The sequence below is a fragment of the Podarcis gaigeae genome (assembly GCF_964106915.1).
Source record: "Podarcis gaigeae genome assembly, chromosome: 9".
Classification (NCBI taxonomy): domain Eukaryota; kingdom Metazoa; phylum Chordata; class Lepidosauria; order Squamata; family Lacertidae; genus Podarcis; species Podarcis gaigeae.
Genome location: NC_139685.1, coordinates 28,099,822 through 28,126,937, shown reverse-complemented (window position 1 = coordinate 28,126,937; position 27,116 = coordinate 28,099,822). Strand labels below are relative to the sequence as shown.

Genomic DNA, 27,116 nt, shown 5'->3' with positions numbered 1-27,116 from the left:
AGACCTGCAGGTATATTAAATAATAAATATATAAATATATAAATAAATAAAATGAATTCTTTCCCCACTTTCCCCCTATCATATTGGACTTTGAGGATCGTTCTAGTCTCTGCTATACTGGTAAAATTAGTTGCTATTGATAGTCATTCTGTAATGCTAGAGTAAAACTGGTGGCATAAGATGAATTATTTGTGTAGACCAATATAAACTTATAACTTGTATCATAAAGTAGTTGTAATTCACTTTCCACAAAGGTCTGAAATGTCAATAATCTGGTCACTTGTATTGACAAGACCATCTGCATTTGATCTATCTACTTTGAATTGTGTTTCGGTTGGCCTGAAAATCTTGGCTGGAGATTTTGGTTGAACATTTGTTCTTCATTACCATGAGAAGGCAGAGCAGTGGGCTTTTTAACCTCATGGTGGAGAATCTCTGGCACACGGTCCTTATTAGCCTTCCCCATTTGGCTCACCAGGCTGTTCTGGCCAAGCCATACCCACCTGCCATATCCCTGATCTCATAAGATGTCAGGTGTGTGGAAAGTAAAGTCACAGGCCAAAAAGGGACTTGCAGGCATTGCCAACCCCCTGATCAGTGGTACTTTGACTCTCTGGTAATCAGCTCTGCATCATCTCTCTGCTATTAGTCTGTGACTGGATTCCTTACTAAGGAGGTCTGGACAAGACAAGACACATTCTTTCTCAGTTTCTTCCCAGATATTGCGCATTAAAATTACCAAATGATTTCCCTATAGCAACAGTATTTTTAAAAAGTACAATGTTATGGCATGCAACCCCTTTGTTAATTGTCATTCTTTCAAGAACAGCATACAGTTTCTGGAACTAAAATGCAGTCATTTTAACCTTTGAGTTCTACAGTGGATTCTCTGTGAAGGTAATTACAGCATTCAGTGGGTTATGATGTTACTTTCGGCTGAGAATTCATTTCTAACATTCTCTCACCTTTTCATAGCAGATCAGATGTTCTTCCACAGCAGGAACCTGCATATGCAGGATGTTATTTTATACATGTCTTCTTCCCTAGTTAGAAGTCAAAATGAGTCACACATATCATCATTCCTTAGGCTTTCTGCTAAAATTACTTAACTGAAAAAGGAAGATTCGAAACAGCCCTATGCTACTGTTTTATTTAGAAGCAGAAGAGGTTTACATTTCCTCCTTACAGTCTTTTTAAAAATACCTTTTTACCTTCAGGAAGCACTTTTCACAACTTTTTTTTACCTGTAGAAGAATCGCTATGTGTTGCAGTTACATTCTGCAATGCATTGTATGGTGCACTCTGAATTCATGAATAGCACCGCAGGCATCAAAAAGAACCATACAGTATTATTTAAGAACTAAAGGTGTGCCCTTAGATTATACTGAACACTTCCGATTGATTATTCATTGAAACTTAAATTGGTAGTGGTGGATAAACTGCCATTCATGGAAACTGCTCTGCCAATAATGATCTTCTCAGTGAATAACCCCTGATGGTCTTATGAGGAACTCCAAGGTTTCCCCAGAACAATGGAACAATGACATTACAGAAATGCTAACCTTTCAAGCATGATAGCCTTTTCAAAAATATATGAGACAAGTCAAAAATATCTACCTTGAAATCTGGGCTAGTTCCTTGCTATGCTAAAGAAATTGTCCACTGCAATATCCACTTGCTTTTGGAAAGTCTCTTCAAAGGACTACATGAGAACTTCAATATGTAGGTCAGGTATCAGTACTTTAGGTGTTATATCCAATGATGTCACTCAGTGGACAGTAAGGATTCTATCACTGTTGCCCTAAATCTACTTGGAAAGTCCTTGAACCCTTTGGAGCAGATTAAATGGGGATTGGGGTCTGGAGGGGGAAGAGTTGAACCTTTTTTCCTTCCCTGTTCAGCTGACAGAAGTTTTACCATCTGCTAAGGATGGTCAAATTTGGCTCTTCGCATTTCCATAGCATTTTCTTCTTCTTATTTTTTTTAAAAAAAATCTTTCTGAAAATTCACCAGCATTTTGGTGTGAATTTCTCTCAATATACACAATTTTGTACACTGTTTTGACTAATATACACTGTTTTGGCTAGCACGTTCCCCTAATCTAATTTTTTTTGTATTATTTTCACTAATATGTGCATTTTTGTGCACATTTCTCCTTAGTATATGCAATTCTTTGCACACATTGTACAGGGAACTGCATTACAAAATTCAGATAAGTGCAAATTTCAAAGGATAGTTGTGTTTGGTTTGTGATTAGTTCAAGATGTACAAATCAGGTGGTTCCTCATTAAAATGTATAGAAAATATGAAATTCTCCCTTTTCTCTACCATCAGCTGAGCAACGCTGTTGTATCTAACCCCAAACAAATATTCTACATCAATAAAAGCCAATTTGCAGCCCTAATTACTTAAATATTGTGCATGGTTCTCCTTTGCTGCCCAAGCATAGACTCATGGAATTTTTTTTTGTTTTTTGGGGGGAGGTTGTTGGGTTACTGCTTATGGTTTGAATTCATATGTTGCGGTCTTGTTGTGAACTGCCCTGAAACCTCTGGGTATAGGGTGGTGTATAAGTTGAATAAATAATAAATAATAATAATAATCCATAATGTACCATCCATTGGTCAGTGAAGGAGCAGCTGTTCTAAGGCTTGCTTTCATCTTCCCTCCCCATTCCCTTTTCCTTTAATATTATAAGATTAGGAACCGGTAAGGTAAAGGTAAAGGGACCTCTGACCATTAGGTCAAGTCATGACCGACTCTGGGGTTGCGGTGCTCATCCCGCTTCATTGGTTGAGGGAGCCGGTGTTTGTCCGCAGAAAGCTTCCAGGTCATGTGGCCAGCATGACTAAGCCACTTCTGGCGAACCAGAGCAGCACACGGAAACGCCGTTTACCTTCCCGCTGGAGCGATACCTATTTATCTACTTGCACTTTGTGCTTTTGAACTGCTAGGTTGGCAGGAGCAGGGACTGAACAACAGGAGCTCACCTAGTCATGGGGGTTCGAACCGCCGACCTTCTGATCAGCAAGACCTAGGCTCTGTGGTTTAACCCACAGCGCCGGACTTATCTTATTGTTTTTATTGCATTTATATCCTATCCTTTCCTCCATGGAGAAATACATGCTTCTCTCCCTCAATTAATCCTCACAACAAACCTTTGAGGTGGGGTAGGCTGAGAAGTAGAAACTGTCTGAAGGTCACAATATGAGCTTCATGGCAAATTGGGATTTCAGCTGTGGTATCCCAGGTCCTAGTTCAACACTCTAACTACTGCATCACACTGACTCTCTATAGCCACTTTAGATATAAATTATGTAGTGCTTAGAAAAGTTTCGGTGCTTTATTATTAATAATAACAATAATAATCCCCAAACCACAGCAGTTTCACTTTTGCATTTATCTACAATGGTAAAAACATTCCTGGGGAATGTGAGGGTTATTGCTGTTATTCTAGCATTATTGTTACTGTTATATTGCAATTTACTTTTAATAATGAAAAAGAGGATTGACTCGGTCCACTCCAACCTACAAACCGTCCACATCAATCTCACGCATCAGCTTTAGCTGTAGAAATCAGGGCAAACCAGTGCTAGCCAAATGGGGCATAACTGATTGGCTCTGCTCAGCTTGCAAGGAACTAAGCCTCACTTCTTATTATGACCAGCTTGGAAGTGTGCAAGGTGAGTCATAATACAGCATACATAATGGCTGCAATATTCATATGCCTCACCATGTGGATGATTCCTTTTTTCCGTGCAGAATTTCTACACCACCGGTAGCTGTTTCAAGAATGTCTGCTGGTGTTGTGGATACTGTCTGTGCGCAGTGGGTGATCTACCTGGCAAGCTGCTTTATATCTTTCACTCGCTGCATAGAGCGGTGATTTCTCCCACCAGGCCCTTTTAAAGATGAGAACACCTTTCGTACTAGTCTAGGCACAAGCCAAGAAGATCAAATAATTGATTGAGATGCATGCCAAAAAGTTGGGTAAATTATCCCTGTAACTTGATGACAATTGACACTGCCCAACGAATACTGATAAAACTTTGTCGTCGTGTCTTGTTTTGTTTTAGGGCCAAGAAACAGTGGCTTATCTACTATTCCCTGTAATGAGGTTTTCCTCTGGTGACAGCTTGAAATAAACCCTGCTTTATGAAGCTAAACAAGCATCTGTTAAATGCCTGCAGCGCTAGCTAATTCAGGTAGCTGATTTTCATAGTATTCTAAATATAAATGTGTCGAGTAGTCAGCAAGTTGGAAGAATCAGTTCCTGTGACTTCTGGGTGCCTGTGCATGGTTTAGAAGCACTGAGAATTTGAAACAGTTGACAGAAAATGCAGAATCCACATTCAGTTTAGACCAAAGTCCATCTATGAATTGAGATGCTGCTGCTGTTGTTAGTGGGGATGAGGCAATAACAAAATGAGAAATGCAGGCTCTGCCCTCAGGCTTTCCAAGCAAAATGAGATCAGAGGCATTGCCAGGTTTTAGAGGGCCCTGGGCATGGTGCCTTTGAGGGTGAGGGCACTTCCTTGGCCCTGGCAGCTACCTTGGCCACTCCTTCTCCCACCTTGCTGCTGCTCTGTATTTTCAAAATTTTGGTGGTCAGCAGGGATGGAGTGGGCAGGTGAACTAGCAAGTGGGCAAGGCTGCCTGTCAGGGCAGAATAGGAAAGGTAGTGCTGTTCAGGTAACCATGGTTCCAGCAAGATGCCTGCCATTTTGAATTACAGTGGTACCTCGGGTTAAGAACTTAATTTGTTCTGGAGGCCCGTTCTTAACCTGAAACTGTTCTTAACCTGAGGTACCACTTTAGCTAATGGGGTGTCCCACTGCTGCTGCACCGCCAGAGCATGATTTCTGTTCTCATCCTGAAGCAAAGTTCTTAACCCGAGGTACTATTTCTGGGTTAGCGGAGTCTGTAACCTGAAGCATCTGTAACCTGAGGTACCACTGTAAATCATTTCCCAGGGTGAGAACAGCAGTGGACAACAGGAAAAGCTGCCCCTTTCTGCTCCAATACAGTTATTGGCCCTACAAAACCAAAAGCTTCCTGCCCACCCGCCCACCCTCGGGTTAGAGCCTTCACTGAACAATTTTGTGTCTCTGGTTGACAAGGCCAGAAAGGATATTTTTCTCTTAACCTGAATGGCACTTGGGGTTTTCTTAGCCTTTCCCTTAGTGAAATTATGGCATTCCTTTGTTAGGTGGAAGAAGATTTTTTACATGGGGGCAGAAATGGCATTGGGCAGGATCAACATAGAATATGGGGACCAGAGGGTAGGATTGACCACAGCACCCCCAAGGTCAGATAGGGGTATCTGCCTGGTTATAATCTGTACCCTAGTGGCCCAGTGAGACATTGCTTGGTTGGTTTGTACCACAGAAAGGTTCAACACTGGCCGACTCCCATGTAACAGGTTTGGGGCAGTTCAAACCCGACGGATCCATTCCATCAACATGGGGCTTGTGGAATGATGAACTGATCCTGGACCCAATGCCATGCCAACCCTTCCCCTGCCTGCTGCTGTCAATAAAGATTTGGCCTGGTTTTATCCCACCACTGTTCTAGAGTCTGGTTATTTGCTGCTCTCATGGGTCACATAATGCGCCTGCCTGGGCAAGTATGTGCATAATCTGCCTTTCTACGCCTAAAGGAAAAGGTGTGTGTTAACCTCTGAAATCAGTTACTGTGGAAGACAGGCATATGTATCTCCAAGGAGTGGTCATTCCACTTCTGAGGAATGTAACAGAGAAGGTTCTGCTCCACAGTTTCATACCTTGCGCGGCAGCTGCTGAACTCTAGCAGATCTTAAGCCACGTGGCTCTAGGCTGTTACTTGATTAAGGTCTTGGATATATTCCTGAAAAGAGCTTGCAATACAAAAAGAAATAAAGACTTTTTCTTTCTGTAGGCAATTGCCCAGTTATTTTGAGTCGGTTTCCCTATAAGGAATGCAAACTTGTTTTCCCAACGAAAGGAACATTTCCTCAACCAAGAAGAAGGCGACTAATGTGAAGGGTTGATGTTTAAGGTCAAAGGACAAGTTCCACTAAGTTTTGCTGCATGGAGTCAGAGATATACAGCTTTGTGCTTTACTTTAAAAACACTGCCTCCCCCCTTTTTTTTCTTTGCCTATATCTCTAAAAAAGTAAAGGTAGGCTCTTTACTATGTAATCCAATAGTTTAAACGGAAAGAGACATTTTCAGCATGATTTCTGACCTGCAGTGCATTGGATCAGCATATCTCAAACTCAAGGAATTATAATGAAGAGGGCCGACCATCCAGACTTTATCAAGACAGGCTTGGTGCCAGGAGTCTAGTATTCAAACCCTGCCTTTCTCAGTCCCCTTAGTACAGTTTAACCTGAGTCCCCAGCCTTTGACACAGGCCTGTTCCTTGTCCAAGGTGGCAGAGGTCAGGGTTGAATTTATCAGTTTCACAAGGCATTGCCCATCTAACCATCCCAATAATTTTTACCTTTATTCTGCAAGCATTATTTCAGGCATAATGTGCCACAAAACAAGAAAGCAAATATAGCACCAGCTTAAAGGGATAAAAGCGTTTTTGGAATGACAAATGGATTTTTGCAACACTAATACAGTGGTACTTCCGATTAAGAACTTAATTCGTTCTGGAGGTCTGTTCTTAACCTGAAACTGTTCTTAACCTGAAGCACCACTTTAGCTAATGGGGCCTCCTGCTGCCACTGCGCCACTGCTGCACGATTTCTGTTCTCATCCTGAAGCAAAGTTCTTAACCCGAGGTAATATTTCTGGGTTAGCAGAGTCTGTAACCTGAAGCGTATGTAACCTGAGGTACCACTGTATCCTAATATTAAACATTTGGACTGAGATATCAGCCTGCAGCCCATGTATAATGTTTCACCAGCACTGATGTCCCATAATGTTTTGTGACGTTTCAGTAGCCCAGTGTTAAAGATGCCTCATATGATTAGATTTATGCTACAATTCTGCACACATTTACATGGGAGTAAATTCCCGTGAACTCAGGGACTTGCTTCTGTGTAAATATGCATGAGATGGTGCTACCCAATTTTCTCCAGTCAGGGCAGCTTCACACATTCATTGCTGAGCTTATATCCTCTCTTCATGGTGTTTCCCACTATGTAGAGAGGCATGCAGGAGAAAACTAGATGTTATGCCAGAGTGTGTGAAACATGCTTCTGCATAACTGGCTGCTATTTTGCGCCAGTGATGTTAACCAGAAGTGTGTTGGCAAAAATAAAAGTGCTCCAGACATCATAACAGCTCTACTTTGAATAATCTCCATATTGCCATGTTGGGGAGCTCCACACAAGGAGAAATTTCAATAAAAAAAAATGAATGTATGGAAAACTGCCCCAAAAATCAGGCTATAAAATATTTGTTTAAATAAATAAAGATTATATAAGAGGAACCTATTGGGTCTGGTCAATGGTCCATCTAGTTCAGTATGCTGTTATCACAATCAGATGCTATCTGCTCCAAGTGGCTTATTGTCTTTCTGTCTGTCTGTAAAGGAAGAGACCAGGCAGCACTGCAGCCCTCAAACCGCCTTGTGAAGAGACCCACAGAACTCTGGATTCTGATGAGGATTCATGATCTGAACCACTTCGTGAATGGATCAAGTTGAATCAGCTTTTCTGCTTTGGAATACCAGGCGGGTGGATTCCTTCTTCATTCCTGTATGTACTGTAAAAACATTGCTACTAAAGCAGCCCTTAATAACAGATTAAGCTGGATCATACAATCAACTTTGTGATATCTATATCTATATCCATATCTATCTATCATCTATCTATCTATCTATCTATCTATCTATCTATCTATCTATCTCTATCTATCATCTATCATCTATCTATCATCTATCATCTATCTATCTATCTATCTATCTATCTATCTATCATCTATCTATCTATCATCATCTAATCTACTATCATCTATCTATCTATCTATCTATCTATCTATCTATCTATCTATCTATCATCTATCATCTATCTATCTATCATCTATCTATCATCTATCTATCTATCTATATCTATCTATCTATCTATCTATCTATCTATCTATCTATCTATCTATCTATCATCTTTCAATTAGTCTAAGCTAATACCTGGTGGTACATTGCTTCTTCCACCAGCAACTCGTGACTACTTTTACTTACCCTTTAAAGCCCAGTTCCCACTTTCAGCATAACTGCTCATTCCCCGTTATAAAAGCTTTTCATTCCTTTGGCTCCCTTGCCTTCCATCACTAGACAATTTTTTAAAATTTTCATTAAGATTCCCCCTCCCCGGCCTGTATTTGAAGATACAATCAATAACATGCAAGGAATCACCAGAATCATTTATTTGTAAAAACCCTTGTAATGAAGAGACACTTCTTTTATGAGGCAAACAGGCTGCAAGGTGACCTTTCATAAACTCATTAACCAGTTGCCACAATCTTCCTCCTTTTTTGTTCCCAAGCTAGTACACACTTGAGAACTACAAAAATTAATCTGAGGACAGGGGAGCACTCATAGCAAGCCCTCCGGTTTTCCAGGGAAGTGCCCAGTCCATGCAATAACACATTGTAAAAGTTGGGGGCATGAGAGATCCTGAGCTAGCAGAATGTCTACAGCAGAGCTTGAATCAAAGCCTTTTAGAAAAGTACTCAAGATAAAGTGAGTTAAGAGAGATAGGAGGTAGCATCCCAATGAAAATAAACAGCAATTTCCAGACTTCATACCATGAGTGTTTTTAAGGAACAACAGCATCCTTATTTGGGAACCCTCTGGAGGATGAAGCCAACATGCTGTGATCTTTAGGTGTTGCATAAACAAAAGGTGGAAGCATTTAATCAGCCAGGGTCACATGGATGACAATCTTAACACCTTGTTTTGCAAATGGAAACAATTTTAAGAGGTGTAAACTAGAAGAAATGTCACTCTTCGCTTTCTGCTGAATGGATTAACATGGGAAAACGTTATCTTGTTGCGGTTTTTTTGGGTATTTTTGCAAAAGCTCTGATTTAGGCTACCTTGTTAGCCATCTTTCTCCTGCTTAAGGATAGGGTCTTTGGTAGATAGAGTGGTTTTTAAGAAGAAAACAGGGTTGAAGCTTTGGATTCCATCGCAACACCTAATATGGAGATGGGGAATCTGTGGCTACACTGCATGGTGTGGGACTCTGGCTTCCATCAGCCCCAGCCAGCATGGTTAATGGTCATGGTTAAAGAGGCTGGGTTCTATAGCCTCTCTCTATAAATACTGAATAAAAATCAGATGTTAAGAAACATTTCCTTGTCTTTGTATGGCTGGGAGTCGCTGGCAGCAGCCTGACAGCACAACATTCACTACTAAAGGTGCAGACAACACTGAGTTAGCTGTATGAGTTTCTTTCCTGTGTGGAGGCCTACTCTGGCTCCTGAACTTGGCAAGTGGCCTGGAGATGTATGCACTTGAGGATTAGGAAATAGATCCTTGCTCAAGAACACTATAGAATCCTCATTGGCAAAAGAGAGAGAGAAAGAAATCCATCTATTCTCAAGTGACTGAAGAGTGCAGAGGACTAGACGTTCACACAGGCAGAATTTTACAAAGCAGTTGATGGGAGTTGATGTGCAAAATGTCTGGAGGGTCTCAGGTTGGCATGAGATACCCTAGAAAGAAATGCAAAGTTACTGTAAATTATGAATCCAGATAAATTGCAGATATCAGATTGGATCCAGGCTGCAATCCTAAAGCCTCCTACCTTTAAGTCCCACTGAATTCAATGAGACTCCTCAGAGTAGACGTGGTTTGAATTGCAGCCTTACTCACAACTGAGGTTGATTTCAATGGGTCTACTCTAAGCATGGCCAAGGCTGGATCCAACCCATCCATAACCATAGAGATATTTCTGTAATTATGAAATAGTCATGCCCTTTTGTGGTCTCCATTTGAGGAGGGGAGAGGAACCTGTGAAACAGCCAAATCCTATTTTAAAATACTGAGATGCTCTCCCATGGAATCACACAGTTTTAAATGGCTGATTTACTGCTAGCAGCAAGTGTAGGCTTGCATAAAAGGATTTAATTTATCAAGTGCTTGGGGACATTATCCAATTGCTTAATACCTCCTTGACTGACGGTCAAACAAGATAATTGTAACGCTGTATTTGCAAATATCTGAATCTTACTAGAAGTGTGGTGTGTAATCCCTTAATCTGAGGGGAAAGGTACCATAATGATTAAGATAACTGCCTGACAGTCCTTGAACATTCCTTATGTTTTTAAACATAAAGTAAACACTTCTATTGAACTGGGCTGTGCTCAGCATGGATTACTTTAGCTTTGAGAACAGCAATAGAGAACAATAAAACAAGGCTTGCTTGGAACACACTCTGTTTATCAGATGCAGTCCACACAACTTCAATTTTGGAACATCACCTGTTGAATATCAATAAAATGTTTACTCAGATGCTGAAAACACATTTTCAGTCATGCTGAGTGCCATAAGCCTTGCCTTTGAAAGCTGGTAAAAATATATATAAAAAATTTGGAATCAGTTGTCTTGTAGCTCACAGTCCTTGTTCTTATGATATGAAAATATTTTTTTCCAGCTCTTTTTCAAATCTGTTTGCAAATGATTAATGTCATTTTCAAAAATGTGTTAGATAATGAGCCATATTAGAAAGGCACTTTAAGGCTTGTCCTACATTTCCCCCCAGCTGTACTGATGGTGCAATATGTTCAAATTGTTAACAACAACAAATTTTATTTGTATCGTGCCCTCCCCTTTTGGAGCTGGGCCCAAAGTAGCTAACATCATATAAAAACACAATATACATAAAAGCAAAAAATCAATCAATTAAAATGCATCCCAAAATTAATTCAATTAATTAATTCAAATAAATTAAAATGATGGTGGGATTATGATGGGATTACTTTGAATGTATGGGGTGTTTCATGAAATGGTGAAAGCAGTTTTTTTTGCCATTTATATTCTGATCATTAGATCTTTCAGTGAAAGTGGACTGTGAGTAGTAGTAGTAGTAGTAGTAGTAGTACAGTGGTACCTCAGGTTACATATGCTTCAGGTTACATACGCTTCAGGTTACAGACACCGCTAACCCAGAAATAGTGCTTCAGGTTAAGAACTTTGCTTCAGGATGAGCACAGAAATCGTGCTCTGGCGGCGCGGTGGCAGCAGGAGACCCCATTAGCTAAAGTGGTGCTTCAGGTTAAGAACAGTTTCAGGTTAAGAACGGACCTCCGGAACGAATTAAGTACTTAACCTGAGGTACCACTGTAGTAGTAGTAGGAAGAAGAAGAAGAAGAAACGGGCCCCAGATGGTATGTTTGATGTTGTTGGGTCCAGTGATTGTGTTGTCTGGGTGTATGTGGCAGCAAAGTTGGCATCTGGGTTTATCGCTACTATTGTTACTAGAATTACTCTTTCAAAACTCCAACAATAGGTACAAGTGACATTACATAGTTTCAAAAAAGTAATTTCGTTATGGAGAAAAGAGAGGAAGTAAAAAACAACCAATATAATATCCAAGAAACCAATGTTTCCCCCTGCCTTTCTTCTCTTCTCTCTCTCTTTACTGATTTTCTCTTTCCTGATGTGTGCAGAAACTGACACACTATTCCTAATGAAACACTCTTCAAATGCCATAGAGAGGCAGTGGCTCCTCTCTACTTCACATCAGGATTCTTTTATCTTGTCAGCTGCTATGTGACATAAAGGAGGGGGACAAACCTTTTCCCCCCAACACTAGATATTTTTCAACATCTGCAGTTTATGAGTTTCTCTCCATAGTTTGAGCTGGCAGATGTCGCTCATTGCCATCCTGGCAATTAGCTTTCAGCAGGAAGACATTCATAATAGATAGATAGCCTGGAAAGCAGACGACACAGTAATGACATTGCATGGACTTTTAGATACTATTTGGTTTTTTATATATATTAAAAAATGACGTTTTGCCCGTCAGAAAAAGCCCGAAATGCATTACAGGATAATGCTTTTATCAGTTTAATTAAAATGTCACAAACGAGTGAGGAAGCTTTTGAATTCTCCATGACCCTTCGTCAAATATTTGATGAAGAACTCTGGAGAACTTGACCACGATTTGGTGATATTTTATTGGGCTACTGATGGCATTGCCCCATTATGGAGTTTGGTTTCTTGTGTGTCTATGGCAGCGTTTGTATTTTTCTCAAGCCATTTCACTCTAGGGAAGACTAATTCCTGGATTGTGACACAAAGTGAAGGAACTTAGATAGTAAACATGCTATGATTCGTAACATCCACAGTGTAAGGGTTGCCCACCAGCAACCAGCAAGTGAGACTGCAGCAGTGTATCCTTATTCCCTAAGAGATGTGTTCCATTTCATGTCTCCAGACACTCTTTGGAGAGTCAGCTTCAGGCATGATTGTAAACTCGGGGTTCTAAAATGCACAGGGAGCCTGCACAAGCACAGGAGGTTGCCCTCTGCCCAAACGGCTGTTGCGATGGATGTGGACACACTGGGTGGGACCAAAAATGGTGCTGACAAGAAGCGCTTTGAAGTAAAGAAGTAGAATGCAGTTGGACTCTGGTCTTGGGACATCGTTGTTGACAACTGTGCCATTTGCAGAAACCATATTATGGATCAAGCTAACCAAGCATCAGATACCTCCGAAGAATGCACTGTTGTCAACACACTCTCGGCAGGTGTGTACATTAGATGATCGAGAATGGGAATTCCAGAAGTATGGGCACTAGTAGGAGAGAGAAGACCACCAAGTTTATTGTTCTGTCTTCAGATAAGCCTTTCACCTTGCAAGCAGGTTGATGAAGTCTCTGTAACTTAATAGACACTTACCCTGCTATTTGCTTTCACCTTAAAATAGTTTTTGTGAATAGTAATAAACATGTTTGTCTCCTGTCAGGAGGTTCCCCACTGCCCAAGTTCACCTCAAGGAAGGCTATTGAAATACAGTGGTACCTCGGGTTAAGAACTTAATTCATTCTGGAGGTCCGTTCTTTAAAGTGTTCTTAACCCGAAGTACCACTGTACTTAATTTGTTCCGGAGGTCCGTTCTTAACCTGAAACTGTTCATAACCTAAAGCACCACTTTAGCTAGTGGGGCCTCCTGCTGCTGCTGCACCACCGGAGCATAATTTCTGTTCTCATCCTGAAGCAATGTTTTTAACCCGAGGTAATATTTCTGGGTTAACAGAGTCTGTAACCTGAAGCATTTGTAACCCAAGGTACCACTGTAGTGAAGACAACATGCCAGCAGTGCGGTCTCCTCCCCTGCTACCTGTGAATAAAGAATAAGTGTATTCCTGTAAATAAACCAATTCCAGCATATTAAGAAGTCATTAGGATTACAATTGCATTAAGTCTCATTGATTTCAATCGGACCAAAGCATGCTCATTTAGACTAGATCCAACCTGTTTAGATTTTCTCTTGCAAAAACTAACATACTGGCTGAGTGAAACACTTATGATTGACCAGCATCAGCTTTATATAACACCAAGAGCAATGTTGGAACTAACCTCCTTATCAGTTTTGCCTGCCTACAATTTCTTAATTAAGCATATCACATCTGCGAAGTGCAGAACCGGTTTATAAAAATGGCTTCAGGTTCTGGGGATGGTGGAATTATTCTAATCTCATCTGAGCAAAACTCTTCAAGATTATTCTACTCAGAGTTTTCTAGGACAGAGATATGATTCTGAAATTATATTTGCTTGTCTGGCTGAAAGCTGCTTGTTTGGAGATTATTTTTTTGAAGTACAGCTGCATGTTTCATTGTCAGATTGAAATGACCACTGTAGGGGGTCGGTGGGTTAATAAATAAATAAATCTCAATATAAATGGGTGAAATTTGTTTCTGTGGTGGGGTGAGGAATGCTCAGTTGAACCTGCATGGCAGCAAGTTTTCTTCTTTTTTAATCACTGCCTATGAAGTTCTGAAGAGACTCATTTTGGAACCCATAATTGCTAATTTAGTGAGGTCTACAGCCACTCATCACCACCATGTGGAGGAAAGCTATCTATAGAAAAAAATGTGAAACCATTTGTATGGGATGCCAGCTTTTCAAAACACAGCATTCTTAAACATATGCTTTGTCTTATTCTTTCCCAAAATAGTACTTTGGAGCCACACTTAAAAGAATGCTGTAAACTTTGGTGGACCAAAAATTGGGCACATCTTGTTTCATTCTTTATAAACATCTGTTGACGGCTGCCATATTTATTGTTCACATGGCATATTATGCAGCCGAGTCTTACGATGTGCAAATCCTTTCCATCTATTGGCTTATGGGGAAATATTACAGAAAAGATTCTAAATTTTATGTGAATAAATTAGTCTCCCACCTTCTTCTTTTTCAGAATGCCTCTTGTATGATATGAAAACAGAATTGGAGTTACAGGCCAGTTAACCTATCTCTGTAGGGAGGTCTCAAATGTTTTTGAGGAAGCAAGCATGCAACTCTCTCTACCTTCTTCCAAAGCATGGCATTAGTCCCAGCTTGTGCAAAACTTTTAAGGCTCCTTCCAATTACCTATTTATTGCACATTAATCCTGATTTGCTTGCAGGGGGATTAGATCATATTCAGTCTTTAGTGAGCACTCATAGTGATTTGGTTTCAGGGAAGTTATACAACAAGGAGGGTTGGTCCTGCATCCATCTTGATATGTTCATGCTACTCTTTTCAGTAATTTTCCTAACTATAAAAAGCCTGCTTCTTTTTTAAACTGGATTTGTTGCATTAGGGTGACCGAGTACTTTAATCCATCATCATCACCACCATAGTCCAGCATTCTAGATTCATAGAATTGTAGAGTTCTAAGGGACATAAGGGTCATATAGTCCAACCCTGTGCAATGCAGGAATTTTTCACCCAACATGGGGCTTTAACCCCGAGATTAAGAACCAACTGAACTATCCCAAGTTGCTCTAATTGTGCAAACTTAAATTTCCCAGGGTGCATGTAAATCCCTCCCACAAAATACTAATGGTTTACAGGTACTCTTAGATAGTGGGGAGGGATTAGAAGGAGGGTTTCCAAAACTTCGGTCTCCAGCAGTTTTTAGACTACAACTCCCATCATCCCTAGCTAGCAAGACCAGTGGTCAGGGAGGGTGGGAATTGTGGTTCACAAACAACTGGAGGCCGAATTGTGGACTAAAATATAACATACTGTGTAAGCATACTTACTTAGACCTCTCAATTAATATATCTCCCTGCAATGCCTATCACATCTAGGGATGTCCTAGATGTTTACTCAGTGAGGCTGTTTGTTTCCCCAGTGATCTGTTGGTGAGTGGCTGTTCCCCTTCCTCCCTAGAGCTTAGGTTTGAACCCCCCTCACTGCCAGTCTTTAATTCTCTGAGTGGATTGCAGTCTCTTGGGAGTTGGCCACCCCTGGTCTACACTAACTATGGCGGCTGTCCAAGGTTTCAGACAGGAGTGTCTCCAAGCTGTAAAGGGGATGCTGGAGATTTCACCTGGAACTTTCTGCATGCGAAGCAGATGCTCTACCATTAAGCTACTGCCACGAAGGAAAATTGGAACAAGCAAAGAGGAGAGATGGACATGACTACAGATGAGCGAGGTTGAAGTTTCTATATGGTTTTGTAATAGCAGCCACATTTTTGGCTTCAGGCTTGCGGTATTTATGCATTGTATGATAATACAATCTGACAATAAAACAGTGTTGTAGCCCAGCAGGGATGATAACTCTGGAATTACAGCTACTGTCTCGAAATGGCATAATTCATGGAGGAGGGGGACCACTTTGTATCATTGAAGACATATTTGCAACGGAGGCGTCATTGTTAAAGTAGGTTTATGAGATTTATATATATATATATAAAATACTTCTCTGCATCTTTCTTTCAGGAGAATCTGCTCTCTTTTTCTCTCTTTCCATAACTGCATTGTCAGAAGAAAGACAGCAATTGTCGCTTCTCCATTTTTCATACCTGGCTGGCTGGCATAATTGTAGCTGAAAAGGAGAATGAAGTTTGAAAAAGAAAAAGAAAAACTAGTATAGTCAAACGATCAGCAGTTTGATATTCTCTTATTTGAAGGGTGCTTGCTTTTCAGTAGAAATAATCTCTTGGCAAACTACCTAAATAAAACTTCAGAAATGTAGCAAAGCGTCTTGTGTTACTTTAAAGACTAAGGACAAATTCAACATAGTGCTAAAGTTATTGTTGCATGAGTGCAAGCATTTCTGTGATAGAACAATCTCCCTTTCCTCATCTGAATGCTCTCCTGGTGTTATCCCCAACACCACCCAAACTGATTTGAGGGGGCCCAGAGGCACACAGGAGGAGAAGAGGGGGTGAAAACCCAATTGCACTAGTTGAACTCAGTCCTAACCTATTTAGTATGGCATAACCTTCCTTTGAGCACTGTCCTTTTCATCAGATGTATAATGTGTTGTTCTTGTCTATATACAAATGGTGTATGTGTGTGTGAGAGAGAGCTCTCAGGTCAGAGGGAAATGAAGTGTAGAAAGTACATACAGGGATATCATCATCATCAATGCTTTTTTTCTAAAAAATGTTTAGGGGTACTCTCATTTTGACTCAAGAAAATCACTATTTTATAGTTCAAATTGGGAAAAATAAATACAGTAAATGGGCAAAAGTACAAAGATTCACGAAATGTTTAGGGTATGTGTACCCCTGCGTTCCCCCAGAAAAAGCACTGATGATGATGATGATGATGCTAACGATGATGGTGATGATAATGATAATAATAGTAGTAGTAGTAGTAGTAGTAATAGTAATAATAATAATAATAATAATATAGTTATTAATGATAATAATATAGTTATTTATACCCCACCCAGCTGGCTGGACCTCCCCAGCCACTCTGGGCGGCTCCCAACAGAATATTAAAAACACGATTCCAACATGTCATTCTAACACTTCTTGCATTAGCACAGATATCCTGCCATTGGTAAGCCAAATAACAAATACAGTGGTACTTCGGGTTGCATACGCTTCAGGTTACAGACTCCGCTACCCCAGAAATAGTACCTCAGGTTAAGAACTTTGCTTGAGGATGAGAACAGAAATTGTGCTCCGGCAGCAGGAGGCCCCATTAGCTAAAGTGGTGCTTCAGATTAAGAACAGTTTCAGGTTAAGAATGGACCTCTGGAATGAATTAAGTACTTAACCTGAGGTACCACTGTAATATGTAATGTGCCACCCCAGATTCCTTTGAGAGGAAGAATGGGGTACAAATTTAATGAATTATTCATCGTCATCGTCATCCTGAAACTTGGTTCAGCCCACTAGAGATCCTCTTGATGTATTGTTATTCAATGGATTTATGGTGCAGTTTCCCATTGAATTTCCTAGGTCTGGAAATGTATAGCAAGTCTTCGCTTTTATGTAAGGCTGCTTTACCTTACATATCTCCAGTGACCCCCTTGTTTAATGGTACTTTTTTATAGTGTGGCAGAACTCAATTATATGTTGCCATGAGAGAGCAAGCAGGGACTTGCACTCCTAATGGCAATGTGGCATCTAATGTAACACAAGTAGAACAGAGTAGCATATCTTTTCTCCAGTAGCTTTTGAAGAAGCCATACAAACAGTTATTCCCAAGCTGTTTGCCAAGTCACACTTGAATGCTGTAAGATGAGTTGAAGTGTGCCTTGGAGAATGAAGTCATATTACCGAACACATATTACAGGAGGAGCCAATGAGATGCTCTACAAACATTAATGGGCTACAATTCCCCATCACCCCTGACTATTGGTCATGCAGGCTGGAGCTGATGGGAGTCCAACAATGGTTGAAGGACCCCAAATTGGTTGTCCTTGCTCTGTTCTATGACTGCAGTCCCTGAGCTGCACTGAGCTTTATTTTCTCTCCCAGTATATGAACCATGGCATCCTCCTGAGAAGGGATCCTGTAGGATCCCCTGAGCCTGCCAGATACCTGGGAAACTCAGAAGGATCCCTTTGATGAAGTTTGCAAGCTTGGGTGTCTTGTAGATAAGACAGAAAAGGCAAGATATAATAAAAGAATGTACAATTCCAAAACATGAAGTCAAAATGTAGGGTGGCAAAATTCCACAGTGGTGTACAAATCAATAAAAGCATGCAATATATAAGCAGCAGAAAATTCTAATTCAAAACCTGCTTGATAAAAAGAAAAGAAAAGTATTAGGGTGATCCTGATCCATGTATACAAGGCTCACATTGGTGTGCATGTGCATTGATGCACATGTAGGTTCCCTTCTCATGCTCCTCAAACATACAGCAAGGTCAGTGCCTGCATTGACAATGAGGTGATGTGGAAGTTTCACCAGATATAGCTTTGTGGTGCTATATCAGAAAGTGACCCATTCACACATGCAAACCATTACTTTGCATTATAATTACTGAAAAGTGAGCCTTTACAAACCATCCCCAGGAATACAGTAAATCAGCTGTCAAAACATTTCGGGATGCATGTGTTTGTGTGAACCTGTCCCCTTCAAAAGGCGTAAGGCAGAGTCAAGTTAGGAATGACTGTTTGTTCAATATATATTGTGGCCAAAGACAAATAGCCATTAGCAAATGGGACAGTTTTTGACTTGTAGCCATGAAAACACCTTTGGCTATCACCGAAAATTTCATTCCTCACGCAGATTACTATCTAGAAAGAGCAGGGGATGAAGTACAATAACGATAACATTGTACCAATTTATAATGTTTATCAAATAAGTATTGAGTTTTCCTTCCAAATGCTGGGATTGATTTTTAACCTCCTCCCCTTTCCACTTTTACAGCTAGGGCAACTATAAATAAGTTGCAGGAAAATTACTTCTCCACTGTTTCACAATGCTTTTCTTATCTAACAGGCACAGCTGTCACAAACCTAAATGCTTTTATTTACAATATCTATTGCTGAAAAATGGTAGAGACGGTGTCCTTTAATCAAGGGAGTTAGCATTATCAAAAGTACTTTATGAATTTTAACTAACTTGCCAATTTGGAACTTATTACAGTGCCCTGTGCCTGTTTATCTTATCCAACTCAAAATATTTCATCTTTCCCCCTTTCTTGGCATAGTAGTTTTCTGGTGGCTGTATCAGGATTAAGCAACTGAAGTGTTAAGTCTCTCATTTCTGTCTATATTAAAGGTCAACCTCTATCTCTGGTTCTTCACCTTTAACAAAAACTGGACCAGGGAAAGCCAAAATGAAGTGTAAAGTGGTGCTAAGTAAATATGCTCTGTGAAGCCCACAGCTATACAGGGTTTGGAAGAACTAAAAAGGAAAAAGTCATTCTGAAAAGAAGCAGCAAAAATTACCTTTCACAATTTCTCTTCCTTATTGATATTTGCATTGAATCCAGATAAAGCCTGACACCAGCAAAGTTCATTCAGTTTATGACTATTATAAGTAAACTTGCTCTGCAATGTCTGGTTCACACCTTTACACAAAGTGTGATCTAGAACAAGGGAAATGCTTTTTAAGACCCATTGATTTCAGTGTGAGAGATGTTTCTTTCAAGTTTAGTTTCAGTACTAGGAAGGGCTATGTGGGCACCAGGAAAGGGGACGTGACAACTCCTGGTGACATGCAATTATTCTGCGGTATAAAAATGGCAACCACAAAAAAGGCTCTTCAAGTACACTGACCGCAATGCAGCATAGAGTTCAGAATGACTAAATCTATTGAAATAAATAGGTCTGCACATGCCTAACATTGTGTTGATTGATTCCGCTGCTTTTTTGCAGTTGAATATTGAATGTATCCAAAAGAGCAAGTGAGCACACACGCAAAATGGCTATCCCATCCCATTGATTGCTATAGGTTTCATTCTATTGTAGCCAATAGAATAGGTGTGGGTGGGTGTGGAAAAGAAAGATAAAGAGAAAGAGGTCCACAAGTTTCTTCTCTTTACAAAAAAGCCCATGAGCCAAAAAGAGATTGGCAAACCCAGATTGTGTACCTAGTACCCAGGCCTACATAATCCTTTATAACGAAGTTCAGACTGAAGATTAATGCAAATTCTGTCATGCTGGCTCTGAGATGGCTCCAATTCCAAGATCTCTGAAGAGGGGGGTACCAAGGAAAAACTATACACACCCTTCTTTTTTCACATGCACTTGGGTCTTCATGGGAATAAATTTGGCCAATAGTTTCACCCACTTCTTACATTTGAAGGGAATGAAAGGTATCAGTGATGGGATCTGTCAAGCCATTAGGAGTTGTTTTCTTTCTTAGAAAGAGATGCTTGATGAAGATCCCATTCCAATGGGTCCTTTTTACTATAAATATGCAATAATGAACATGTTCTCATCTGCAGCCTTATTGATCTCCAGAAGCCTTACCTACTCCACCTGGACTGTGTGAGAGATTGTTTCTTGAATTATTTGTGAATTTCCACAAGCACACAGCTGGTAACTAGCATATGCAGCTGAAAACATCATTTTATCTTACCCCTTCAGGTTCCTTTAATGGTAATATTTTCAAATGCTCTGTGAACATCATTTTTCTATCTCTTGTTATATTTTGGTACCAGGGCAATATCTTCTAGTGTCCAGGCCATCAGATTTCCTCCCCTACTTTCTTGCAAATTCATGAGGGTGGCCACACCTTACAAACTGGATGGGGTATTATTCTCTGATGGCCAAGTGGTGCCAAAGAAGGACAGAACATTTTTTATGTATGCTACAACAGCAGCAAGAATACTTATCACAAAGTATTGGAAGACACAAGACCTACCCACCTTGGAAGAATGGCAGATGAAGGTGATAGACTATATGGGACTGGCAGAGATGACGAGCAGGATCCGAAACCAGGGAAGGGAAACAGCAGAAGAAGATTGGAAAAAATTTAAGGACTATCTAAAGAAATACTGCAAAATTAATGAATGTTAGAATGACGCTGGATTAGAAAATATGTGGTTATTAGCGGTAATGGATAAGTTTAAAAGAAAAAGAAAGGGTAAAATTAAGTGAAAAATAAGGGAAAGATTTGCTGAAGAATAATTTGGAAACTGGAATACAGGAAGGGGAGGCAAGAGGAAGTCGGGGAAGTAAGTTATAAGAAAATAAGGGTTGAAATTATATTTGTTTTTTATATTTTTTGTTTGTCATTTTTATTGTATTGAATTGTTTTGTTTTTGTTTTTATAAAAAACTTTTGAAACTTATATATATATATATATATTCTCTAATGGCTATGCCATCAAATTCCATTATCTGTCCAAATCCATTACCCTGCTTCCTGTATGTGGAGGGAGACAGTTGAATAGCACTGTGACAAAAAGCTTGAAAGGCAGGATTTAAAAAAGGGATTTCCTGATTCATAGTCCTTGATTCTATCCTACACAAAATAATCACTTGTATATGGTACCCATGGGCATATCAACTTAAACAAAACAGATGACATACTATAGGTAGATTCCATCAGTAGTCTTTACAAATGAGATTTTAAAAGCAAGTAAAAAAATACAGGGTTGTATCCAATGGTGTCCATGCACAGGACCCTCTAGAGCAGATTTGGGTCCACAAAAAAGGGTCTTCCTGTTTATAACAGGGGGGAAAAACCTTCTGTGCATTCTCATATCTATCCTGCCTTCTCCCCCATCATAGAACTCGGGTTAGTGTACACATGGTTCCAAAGTGATATCCCATCCAGGCAATTAACCAGACTCAGACCTGCTTAGATTCAGCAAGGTGATGGCCCCATGTGCCTTCAGGCCACTCACTGGTGTGAGAGTTAGATTATCCAGCTGTAGATGTGAAAATGTATTAGCTACTGGTAATAGAAAGGAATTTGGAATGGTAAAAGAATCGCCAGCTAAAAACAAACATTTCTTGCTACATCTGGGAAGCATACATGGGAAGCATACATGGTGCAAATGCTCTGGCAGAAGCACTGGTGTTTCAGCATATTACCTGCACACTGCCTCATCCCTCTGCTTCCCAGTATTCAACAACAACCCACCTGCCAGGAAGCTAGAATAGTGGCTTTCCCCAACCCAACAAGCCACTTCTGATGAGGCTAATTTTAGGAGGAAAAAACATTATCCCTGTGACTCACACATGTGGGGTAAAAAACAAAAGAATTGGCTGGGTGCCTGGGTTCAAACTATGGGGCTAAGTTCACGTTCCAGCAGGAGAGAGCCACCAGAAGCAGAGTTTAAACTCACAAAAGTCAAGCAGCAGTATAGTGATAGGAATATAAGTTGTTAGAACCCATTATCCCATTTAGTCCACTTGCAAACAGTACTCCTCTTTCTACCCCTCTTGCAATGAAGTAACCGCCCACTGTTAAGTAAGTTTAAAATGCTTTACTTACCAAATGTTACAAAGGTCAAATAGATGCACTTATGCAAGCAGTGGCAAGGAGAACATAGGCATTTTCATAGAAAATACAGAAAGATAGCTTCAAACATGTGCTCTAAGCTTTGAGCTTTCTTAGGCACACCTTCCTTGGTCAGTTTTATGTCACAGAGAGAGTGAGAAAGAGAATGCTTCACTTCCTCCCTCATCAGAGAAGAAGGAACACAACCAAGGTGAGTCTAGGAATGTAACTCTGTGGTTTTAACCCCTCATGCACTAACTAGCACTCACACACAGTTATGTTTGACTACTTTTCCCTACAAGTACAACAAAGAGTAGACCCATGTCCCATTTCTCACTCTCTATGGCTGTGTGAGTTCACCTTTCCCCCGACCTGATGCTATTACTGTGCATGTTTTGTGTCCTGCTCATAGTATTGGTTGCTGCTTACAGGGGTGGGGGGTGTACTCAATTTAATGTCACCTGCATCTGAGGTACAGTGAACTCACAGCTACAGAGAGGAAAGGGAAAATCAATATGAGGCTGCTTTTCTGCAGCACCAGGCTAATAGTTTTGTAATGTCTTGTTCTGCTCTCAGCTTTTGAAAGAATGAGATTATACATTTTTAAAAGAATGAGTTTATTCGACCAATTAAAGTTTTATGAATTATCATAAGAATTTGTGATCCTTCTCAATGTTCCATTTATTGCTCCCTTAACATGAAAGAAGCATGTGTGTGTGTGTGAGAGAGAGAGAGAAAGAGAGAGAATCCAAGTGCTACAGACTCCTATCATAATTCATACTGCAGATCAAGCATTCAGAACTCACCTGAAAAACATGAAATAGAAAATGGCACACCGTTAAACCGTTCTCATAACAAAATCTCTCAAGAGATTGCAGGAAATATCACATTAAAAAAGGAATGCTCCTACACTCTCATTTAACCCGCCTCCTAGTAATTCAATACCACAACATGTTGGGCAGAAATGATCACAGGACTTTATTTACAATACCTAATGCATAGCCAGGGTGGCGGTAAGCAATAATTCTGCAGAATGCACTTGACTTGCAGGAAAACCACCATAGCAATTATAGGAAAGCGGCTTTTTCATAAAGGAGGATGGCATCTCACTGAAAAGCTGGGCCTCCTACACAGTGCACAATGGATACATTTCATTTCATCCATATTGCAACAAGACAGTTCCGCAGATGTAATGGAGATAAAAACACACACAAATCCATCATTTAACCTACTTATGCTAGAGATTTCCAAAGGCCTGATTTCCAAAGTCAGTGCAATTGTCACCTGAGCAAAAAAGAATTAAATATAAAATCTTCTCAGCCAGTGTAATTCTCAGTTGGAATTGCCATACCATTGTTACTGGACCATTAAGCAGCTCCAGTGCAGTGTGGTGTGCTACCCAGGCCCAAAGGAGTTGGTAGAACTGATGCTTGCTGCAACTTTTTTGCAAAGCATTTGGAGGATAATATTGCTTGCATCTGCTGAGACCTTGACTCCACTGTTACAGCAGATGAATTTTGAGAGGTGTCCAGAACACTGTGTAAAACTGTTGTGCTGGATGAATTTCAGTAAGCAGAGCCTCAGTAAATGGACAAGATGCTTGGATTGGCCCATGCACCTGCCTGTGTCCTTGCCCTCTTGACTGATAAAAACTAGCAGGAAGGGGACAGCTGGCTGGGCCAGGGAGGTAATCAGTGGCGTAGCGTGGGTTGTCAGCACCCAGGGCAAGGCAAGTAATTTGCGCCCCCTAACCCGTGGATTTGCGCCCCCTAACCCTAACCTAACCCTAACTCCCAGATGTTGCGCCCGGTGCGGCTGGCCCCCCTGCACCCCCCACGCTATGCCACTGGAGGTAATTGATGCCTCCTTGTAAGAAGGAGTGGTCCCTTGCTGCTTGAAGGAGGCAGTGGAAAAACTACTCCTTAAGAAAAGCTTACTGGAGAGTTGTCAATCTCCCCTTCTTGGGAAAAGTTCTGGAGTGGGTGGTTACAGACCAAGTCCAGGAGTTCTAGGAGGAAACTGATTTTCTTGATTCATTTCAATCAGGGTTTAGGCTTGGTTTTAGCACAGAAACTGCTTTGTTGAGAGGCAGGCAGGGGAAATGTGTCCCTGTTAATCAGTGCTTTTGTTGGGGGGGGGGGGACATAGGGGTATGCATACCCCTAAATATTTTGTGAATCTAAGCTTGGCCTCACTGAGGGCAGTATCTCAATATGAGTAAGAAAATGAGAGTACCCCTAAACATTTTCTTTTTAGGGAAAAAAGCACTGCTGTTAATTCTCTTTGACCTTTCATTGGCTTTTGATACCATGGAACATGGTATCCTGTTGTCCGAGTTAGGGATGGGTGGTTCTGCTCAAACTGGGATGGTTGTTTCCAGAGGCTGATGGTTGCAGGATGCTCTTCATCCCCATGCAGCCTTCAGTGTGCACTTCCTCAGAGTTAAATTTTACTCCCCATGCTGTTTAACATCTACATGAAATTGCTGAGTAGGGTCATCTAGAGTTTTGGAGCACATTGTCAGTAATATGCTGGTGCCACATAGCTCTAGTTCTCCTTTACATCCGCAGGTGTGGCAGTGGATGTGCTGGACCAAAGTCCTGCTTCAGTAATGACTGGATGAGAGCCAATAAACTGAAGCTCAAGCCAGATAAGACTGAAGCACTATCTCTAGACCAGATGAATGGGAGGTGGCCTATTTGGACAGGGGTAGCTTAACTTCTGTTGTCTGTGCTCTGGTAACCTCTAGGTTAGATTACAGCAATACATTAAATGTGGTGCTATTTCTGAAGATGGTTTGGAAACTTCAGCTGGTGCAAAATTCAGTGGCCAGGTTGCCACTGGGGCAGGACAGTTTGAGCATATAATGCCAATGCTGGCCCCACTGCACTGGCTGCCAATTAAAAGTGCTGGTTTTGACCTATAGAAACATAAAGGCTCAGGACTACAATACCTCAAGGACCACCTCTCCCCTTATGAAGTGCCCCAAGCCCTGCAATTATAATCAGAGGTACAAGAGGTCCAGAGGGCGCCAACATGGGAACAGACCTTTTCTGTGGTGGCTCCCCATTTGTGGAATGCTCTCCTTAGGGAAACTTGCTTTGCACCATCATTATCTATCTTGAGATGCCAGGCCTTTAACTATCTGTGGCCTTTTAGAAGTTGATGAGGTGTTTTTAATGTATTTCTCCCCCCCTTCTTTTTAATGTATCTCTGTGTGGTTTTTTTGCCTGTTCTGTCTTATATTCGTTATTTATATGCCGCACTTCTGACTGGATTGCCCCAGCCACTATGGGCAGCTCCCAACAAAATATTAAGAACACAATAAAACACCAAACATACAAAACTTCCCTATACAGGGCTTCCTTCAGATGTCTTCTTAAAGTCAAATAGTTGTTTATTTCCTTGACATCTAATGGGATGTCTGCATGTTTGTAACAACAACAACAATTTTATTATTTGTACTCTGCCCATCTGACTGGTTTGTCTGGGCAGCGTTGGGTCACTTTAGGTTGCCCTGGGCAAGATGAAGCAACTAACAAGTTTAATCAACAACAACAACTTATTCACCCTTTGGACACAAGCACTTCAGTCTACTCCATTTACAGCACAGTGAGAGGATGGCAATAGATGGTCATAGTAGATAATGGACATTTTCTAATGAGCAGGAATAATTTTATGAGCCATCCCTCAGTTGGGGAATCATGTTCTCTGCTATCAAATTGGATGGGCTGGCTTCCATTCCAGAAACAGCAGTAAATGTTGTTCATTAATGTGCTGTAATGCATTTTCATTCAATTAGTCAGTGTTAATTGATATTTTGTTGGTAAGCATTGTTGTCTTTACAAGGTACTGGGAGAGTTCCACGAGCGTATTTGTCATGGCGGAAGTGTACCTGCTGTTACACTGGCATAGCTTGCTTCTGTCAGATCCTAAATCCCTCAAGTCATTGCAGGAAGGGTGCCTAATGGACACATTCCCTTTCAGGGGCAACATGCCAATAGTGGGCGAGACCAGAGGCAAACATAGGCAGGGCAACAAATATAAATATTACCTTTGTACAGTAGGCTAGCTTCTTCATACTCATACATCCACCTCTGTGCACCATCCAGAGAAGCAAGAGGCATCATCAGAGTTGAAGGACACATTTCAGTAATGCAAAAGCACATGAGGATGTCGTGCAGTTCTGGAGAGGGGTGTGGCCTGGGGAGAGTCCCAAGGGCCAGATAGAAAGGCCTAGGGGCCACATTTGTCCACTGTACTTCAGGTTCCCCATTATAGAATAGCACCTTAAACTAGAATCACCATATTTCAAAAAGTAAAAACTAGGACACCCCAAAAATTGTCGAGCTTTTTTTTAAAAAACAACAACAACAACAAATCATGACAAAGTGCTGCCTTTCGGAATTTCCCCCCAGACATCAGTTCCGCCTTTGAAATTCTGGTAATGTCCAGGTAAATCTGGATATATGGAAGCCCTACCTTAAACAATCAGACTGCTAGTCACACAACCAGAAGCCGCTGCATTCCTCTCCAGCCCTCAGCCTCTATCAATTAAAAGCATATCAATTAAACTGAATCAAATGTGACTTTTTCTCTCTTTGCATTTAAATTCTCACCTTTTGCTCCCAGCATTGCGTCTTTTATCTGTCGTTATGGCTTCTTTTTCCATTTGTTTAAAATAACGTAGGGCTTGTTGCAACATGATAAAGAAAACAGAAAGGAAAGAATCCATCCAACAGCTGAAAGCAATCTCTAAAAATTCAAAACAGGTAGCTGCCAAAATGCAAAGCTGTGACTCTCTAAAGATGCAAGTTTA

At 40.7% G+C, this 27,116-nt stretch overlaps 1 protein-coding gene across 1 annotated transcript in view; it reads right to left on the bottom strand.

Annotated features, from left to right (window-relative positions):
* The window catches only part of LOC310853068 (uncharacterized protein), a gene marked incomplete at its 3' end in the record, with an annotated part of 182,978 nt that extends 160,551 nt beyond the window's left edge, over nt 1-22,427 (bottom strand). Inside the window, exons 1-2 of the mRNA XM_083757236.1 lie at nt 22,292-22,427; nt 15,852-15,978 (exon numbers count right to left, since the gene is read on the bottom strand). The remainder of the gene's footprint in view (nt 1-15,851; nt 15,979-22,291) is intronic.
* Nucleotides 22,428-27,116: the final 4,689 nt, after the last annotated feature.